The sequence below is a fragment of the Pipra filicauda genome, unplaced genomic scaffold (assembly GCF_003945595.2).
Source record: "Pipra filicauda isolate LSUMZ 115617 unplaced genomic scaffold, ASM394559v2 scaffold47_size6085603_pilon, whole genome shotgun sequence".
NCBI lineage: Eukaryota > Metazoa > Chordata > Aves > Passeriformes > Pipridae > Pipra > Pipra filicauda.
The window spans coordinates 5,208,023-5,215,071 of record NW_024104620.1 but is presented as its reverse complement, the minus strand read 5'-3'; positions in this window follow the sequence as shown (position 1 = coordinate 5,215,071).

The window sequence follows — 7,049 nt, the reverse complement described above, 5'->3', positions numbered from 1 at the left end:
CTTTTGGGGTGGGTTCTTGGTGGCTTTCCCTGGGGACACCTCAGCTGGCTGGATCGTTGTGTGGCTGTGCAACAAAATACCCCACCCCCCCCAAAAAAAAAACCCCATCTTAATTTAGTGCTTGAGTTTAGATCTGGATTTCAAAGCGGAAGGTGCTTCCTTTGGGTTTTGAGGAGCTGGGTTTTGCAAACCCCACGTTGCAGAGCACTCTGTAAAACCCATGGATCCAGGGTTTTAAAAAAACAGGGGAAATTTGGTTTAATTCTTCTATGAGGCAGAGATGGAGCAGAGAATTCCTGCTGCTCTCTCTTATCAGGGCTTTCAGCAATTTACCCTGTCACCTGGGTCATTGTGAGGATGCCAAAAACCCACACCTTCCTTAATTAGCAGTGTAATTACAGGTATTAATGAAGCAGCCATCACCTTTTCCAACCCAAAGCGAGATGTAGGAGCTAAGTCACCCCTTATTTTCCTCTTGGCAAGCAAGGACCTGCTTCAGTGCCCTCCTACTTTTGGTGACCTCTGTATATCACAAAAACCAGACAATTCTGGGCCAATTTTCCCCCTCTGGACTCCATCTCCGGAGAGGAGTGGGTGTCCCAAAGAGGGGAGATGGATGTCTCCAGCCCCAGGGTCTCCAGAAGATCCCCCTCAGCATTCCCTTTACATCCAAGGGGATTTTCACCCCATTAAGTTATCGCCTTAAGGAAGGGCGCTCCGGTGCTGTTGCCAAGGTGACCGCAAGTGCCTAATTAAGAGAAATTAGTTTGGATACAGTTGTCAGCTGTAGCTTAACAAATAAACCTCTTTACGCTGTGTAAATAAATATTTGCACGCAGCGTCTGCACGGGGAGGGAGAGACTTCCAAGCCCCGGGCAGCATCGTGCCAAGGGGCGTTTCGGGGAGATAACCGGCCAAATTGGGGCAGCGCTGGTGCAAATCTGCACCCCTGGGGTTGTGGTGGATGGTGGGACCCCGCAGAGACCCCCTCCGTGTCCCCAGGCCGCGGAGGGGTGATTTTTCCTGCCAAACATCCCTCCTGCCACGGCCGCGGCTCCTCCTCCGCAGGGGCTCATTAGCCGGGAACCGGAGGAGCCTTTTCGTGCTTTGAAGGGTTATGAAACCTGCGGGAGAGGGGGAGGACGGGAGAGCTTAAAAAAGAGCCGTCGTGTGTCGTGTGTCCCCCCCCCCCACCCCGCCCCACAACCAAACCATCGCCTGCCGAAAAGGGCTGGCAGCCGTTCCTGCACAGATTGTGCCTCTGCCCCCGTCCCCCGCCAACCCACCGCCGACGGGCGATGCCTCGGGGTGGAGAACTTTGCTGGGAAACGAGGGTTTTAACAGCGTTTGCCATGTGTTTGTGTGTGTTTGTCCCATTGCTGCTGAGGAGAGTGGGGGGGCAGAGGCCACGGTGCAGCCACGGACCCACCGGAGCATCCGCAGCTATCCAAGGGCTGTTCCAGGGCTTTTAGCTCCTGATCTCTCCAGTAGGTGCAACAGAACAACACCTACTGCGATGACGGCGTGGGGGGGGGGTTCCAAACCAACCCTCACCCCCAAAACCTGGGCCACGGAGCTGCGTGGGGTTGTCTCGTACTAACTACAAAATAGTTTTGCTCCGGGGATGCGTTTTTCCCCTCCGATTTTCCCCATCCCAGGACCCGGGCATGCCGGCGGGGGATGCAGCCGGTTGGTGCTGTGGGCTCCATCGCTCCTGAAATAGAGCTCAGGGGCAGCTTTCGGGTGCCGGAGGCATCTGAGCGAAGTCATGTGGATGTTATGCAAGACTTGATGATAGGTTGTAAACAGCTATTAAAGTGATTGGCAGGCCCCGGGACGAAGTTTTTTGGGGGGGGGGGGGGGAAGGGGGGAAGAAAGGGGAAAGATGAGTAATAATGATTAAAATAATTATCAAATCGAGACGTTCCATAAATTACAGGAAAAGTTTTTGCGAGGAGGGAGGAAGATGAAGAACCCGCATTCGAGCACTTCCCTGAGCTGGGGGTTGGGAGGATGGGACAGACGCTGAGCACGTAAAGTTTGGAAAGGAGGGTTTCGCTCCCTCAGACCCAGGTAAAAAGCAATTTCAGCTGAAATTTGGCAGATTTGGGTTCACTGAGTGCTGCTCGGTGCTGGCACCCTCAAAACCCAAGGGCTGAGCAGCCCGAGGAGAACAGCCCCGAGTTAATTAGGAGAAACAAGCAGATTATGGGGAAGACAGCTTCTATTTATATATAAATACTCCAGTAATCAGCAGCGAAGGGCAAGGGAAATCCAATAGAAATATGTGACTGTTTAAGAAGCTTTTTGAGAAAAACGTTACACAATCAGCTGCATTTTTCTGGCTCTCACTCCAAGACCCAGAAATTAAGGGGGGAAAAAAAAAAAAGAGTGACCCTGAGCAGAAGGAAGGAGAAGGGATTTCTAGAGGCTTCTGCCCATCAGATAAGGAGGAATGAGGAGTCTTGGGAGCCTAAAAGCCAATCCCATGGGTGCAGTGCAGCGCCCGCCAGAAGCTCACTTTGACCCCAAACTCCTCAGCTCAGCACCCAAAACCCAAAAAGTTTCAATCCTGTGGGGACAATGTGGAAATACAGACATACACAGGTGGATTTCGCATGGAAAAAAGACGCCTGGAGCTTTGCTGTGTTCTCAGGGTGCTGTCAGTGGGTGCTGACACGGAGCAGAAATAGCTGCCGGTCCCCCTGCGATTTCACGCGTCGCCCTCGCCACCTCCCACAGCTCTGCTGCACCCCAGCAAAACAGACACTCTGGGGAGGCTTTGGGGGGTCTCACACATGCAGTTCACTGGGCAGCACCTTCATAATGTCTTTTAGGGGCAATCAGATGGTCGCATCCCCATTTTGGAGCTGGGAGCTCTTCAAGGGCCTGAGGTTTGGGTTCTTTTGGGTTGTTTTCCCTCCCTGTGCTCACTCCCAGCACAGCTGCACTAAGTTTTTGTGATTTTGTTTTTTATCCTAAAGGCGATATAAGGCCCAAGTCCAAGGTTTAGGGGATCTCAGGTGATCTCAGAGGACCTCAAGGTTTAGGGGATAGGTGCATGCTTTTGGTGTCTAACCCTGCCAGTGAGCTGGTTGTCCCAGTGCTCTGCTTTTTGGGACTATTTTTGTCCCTGTAGTGCCATTCCCCATGTAAGGAAGGACGATAGAAATTTGTCCCCTTGTCTGCAGGGAGCTGGATTCACTGCCCAGGGGTCACGGGTGTGCCTATGGCTTTGCAACATTGATTTTAGGGGTTGCATTTAAATCAGGAGAATCACCCCTGCTGTGCAATGACCTTTTCTGGTTTTCTGTCTTCTGTGACACCTGTAAAGTCACCTCTGCCATGGGAAGTGTGAGCTGGGCTGGGATGCACACGAGTCCTGCAAGTGCTTTTCTGCTCCATGCACAGACTTTTGGGGCCCCTCTAATTGTCAAAGTCATGAAATCTCTTCAACACGTGGATGTGATATTACAGATGTTTAGAACACTGAGCTAGATGTCTGTGGGCTTCCCTGGTCATTAAATTAGGGGATTTCTTGGCTTTTTGTTGTTAACCCTTTCTGTGCACGAGGCAGGAAAATAAGGAGAGCAGGTAGCAGGAGTGTGGGGGTTTGTGGGATGGGAAGGTGTTGGGGTCAAAACATGCATCAGCCCCAATGCAGTAGGGCACAGGCCATGGAAATCCTGTAAAGGAATCCTGGAGAGGGTGTAAATCCCTTGGGAGAGGTGCTCTGGTTGGGGTTGCAGGTCCGTGCAACCCTCCCTTGCCATGTGCTTGTGATAGCTTGTGATGGGCTGGTGCCAAAGCACCACGATGAGTAGAAACAATGTGTTTGGGGGCAAAAAAAGGGTGAGCTGCCCTGTGCAAAATTACCAGGGGTTTGGCCAAATGCACCTCTGGGTGCTGATGTGGTGCTGGTTTAAAGGCAGTGCTTATTCCTCTGGGATGAGGACTGGGAGCAGAAGGCTGGTGCTCATCCACAGGAATCCTGCTCTGCAGAGGCTCCCCAGGAGTGGGTGATGCTGCTCCCAACCTGCCCCAGCCCTGCAAGGCGCTTCCCCAACACCTGCTTGGTTAAAAGGCTTTAGAAAATGGTCTTCCCTGGGGATAGCTCCAATTCCAGGTCTGGAAGTGGAGGCAGGCGAGTGTGCTGGATGCCGTAGGGCTGGTGTGCAGGCTGCTCGCTGGCTCTGGGCATTCTGGCAGCTTTTCTCCAGCTGTGATGGATTGAATTCCTGCTATTTTGGGTCTCTCCAGCAAAGATGGTGAAGGGATGGGGTCAGTCATGCTTCAGGGGGGCTGCATCACCTCTTTTAGGGATGGCTCTGGCTGCACAATATCCCTGCCGTGGATCCCACGGGATCCCCCTGCGGGATACGGGCTCTGGGCACGGATCCCATCCCACGGCACGGCTTCAGGGCCGTGATTCCCGCTCGTTTTTCCTCTTTCCTTGGGGCTGTGCTCGCTGCTGCTGCTTATGCAAGCGCCGGGAGCCTTGTGTAACAGTGCCGCAGCCGGCTGCACGGCCGCGGGGGTGGGCGGCTGCCTCCGGATCATTCCCTGGATGTGTGTTTTCCTGGCGTTCAGGGCTGTAGGGTGGGTGCCTTGGGGTCTTGTGGCTGTTTGCTCCCGGCTAGAGACAGGAAAGGCTGTAGCAGAGCTCCAGGCTTCCTGGCTGCGCTGTGAATTGAACTGGGAATGCTGATACACCTGGAATGGGCTGATGAGGGTCTGTGCTGGGCAGAGGCGACGGGATGGGGGGCAGCTTCCCAAATGCCCTGACAGGGCTGTCCTGGGGGATTTGCTTTGGGTCACAGCTCTGAGAGCTCGGTCTCAGCCTCCTCTTGCTCCTGGGGCACTGAGGTGCAAAGTGATTTTCCTTATTAAACCCTTTTTTTGCTCCTCTTGGAGCCCCTCTGACCCCCCTCCTCGTCCCTGCTTCCCAGCACCCACCAGCCGATCTGGGGCCGAACCTGTTGCTATGGAAACTGGTTGAGGATGCTGAGGATGCTGCCGGGTCTCATCCTGATCCTGCCTTTTGCCCTTCCTTATCCTGCGGCATAGGAATGGTGCATTAACCTGGGATGAGGCTGGGGATCAACCCCACCAGGAGGTTAAACTCTGTGGGGATTAAACCCAGCTCTGAGGTGTTTCCCACATGTATTTGTTCAAATACAGTGGGAATAACCCAAGGGCAGCTTCTGAAAGCTACCTCCTTCCAAATCAGCCCCATCCCTTGGTGTTTTCCATCCCACTGGGGATGTCGTAGGATGCTGTGGCTTGGGAATGGCTGGGACTGGATTGCACCCAGCTGGGAGCTGAGCCTCATCCCAGTTCTACCAGCACCCACCAGCCCTCACAGTGTGGGTGTCCTGAGGCTTCACCCCATCCTGGGCAGGGTCTCTGCTCTGTATGGGCTTCCCCCTGCCTGTGACCAATGGGAGTTAGTTGGTGCTTCATGTTTAAAATGATACTAAGCTGAGAAAATACTAATTAATTAGTGCTAGTTGGAAAATCCCAAGTGCTTCCTTGCAGTGGCATCAACGAGAACCTCCCGTGTGTGTGTGTGTGTGTGTGTGTGTGTGTGTGTGTGTGTCCCTCCAAACATTTTAAAAATTTCAAAGGTTCCCAGGCCTGGGTTTTGTGGGATTCAGGTGTGTCCAGCCCTGTCACTGTGGCACCATCAGGAATTCAGGTGGCTGGAAGGGGCTGCTGCGGGCTGAGCCCCACCACGTGCCTCTGAGTCACAGAGTATTTATTTATATTTGTGCAGGTTTGGAGCAAAAATGGGAAACAGGGAGCTGGGGAGGGGGGGACACAAACAGCCTGCACCGGCTGCCCGGGCTGACTCAGAGCTGGATCAGCCCCATCCCTGCACCCGTGACTCACCACCGGGTATTTCGGAGTGTTGGATCACATGGCCCTGTTTGGGGGGTTATTTTTGTGGTTTGGTTATTTTCCTTCCTTGTCTTTTATTCTCCCACCCCAGGAAGGGGCTGATGCTTCAAGATGTGCTCCGGGGACCCCAGGAGGTGCTCCCAGCAGTTCCTGTGCTCCCCTTTTTCCCATGGGGATATCCGACCCTGCTCCCTCTTTCCCATGGGAAAAGGGATATCTGCGAAGTAAAGGGTCTCATGCAGGTGTCACACATATCTCTGCCAAATTTTTTCATATAGAGATATTATTTTAGAGATATATTAGATAATATTATACATTATATAATGTATTATTTTTATATATTATGTAATATTATATATTATATAATATTGTGATGCATTATATACATTATATGTATTAATAATTGTAATGTTGTAGCACAGAGAGGAGCCCAAATTCCTCTGGTTTCCTTCATATTCCTGGCGTTGCTTTGCTAACAGGAATTTAACAGGGCAATTGCTGTCACAGGCACATCCCGCTGGAACCCAGGGGAGGAATTGTCTTGGAAAAATCACTGGCAGGGAAGCTTCTTCCAAAGCCAGTGAGGCTGGGAACTGGGGCAGCCCCAAGAAGGCAGTGGCCGTTCTCACCTGCCCACTGAGGGTCTGAAAATACCCAAATGGGAGGCTGCACAGGCATCCCAACCTCCCAAAAGATATAATCCCCCTCCCCAAGCACAGACTATTTGTCTGGGAAGGCTTTGGCAGGGCTGCAGAGCCTGGTGGTGCCTCAGGTTTGTTTTTCATTTGAGCATCTGCTGCTGCATTTGGCTCCGAGTGGAATTTCGCTCATTTTTTTGGGTGAGGTGTCTCCCACTTGTTATTGTCATGCAACAGTTTGACACCTGGAGCGGTGGATAAATGAAGATGTCTGATGTTTCCCTCTTTAGTGGGAACGGCTGTTTAGAATATCCTAGAAAATTTTAACTCCAGGCAAAACGAAAATCAGGAGCCTGGGGAGACAGGCAGTTCCTCTTCCAGGCTTCCCGAGGCAGCAGCAGGAGGGATTTAGGGATTTTTCTCGCAGGATATTCCCAAGGTGGGGAGAGCCACATCCTGGGAGTGTCTTCTTGACCCACTCCATAAAATTCCTGGTGATCCCAGCGCTCT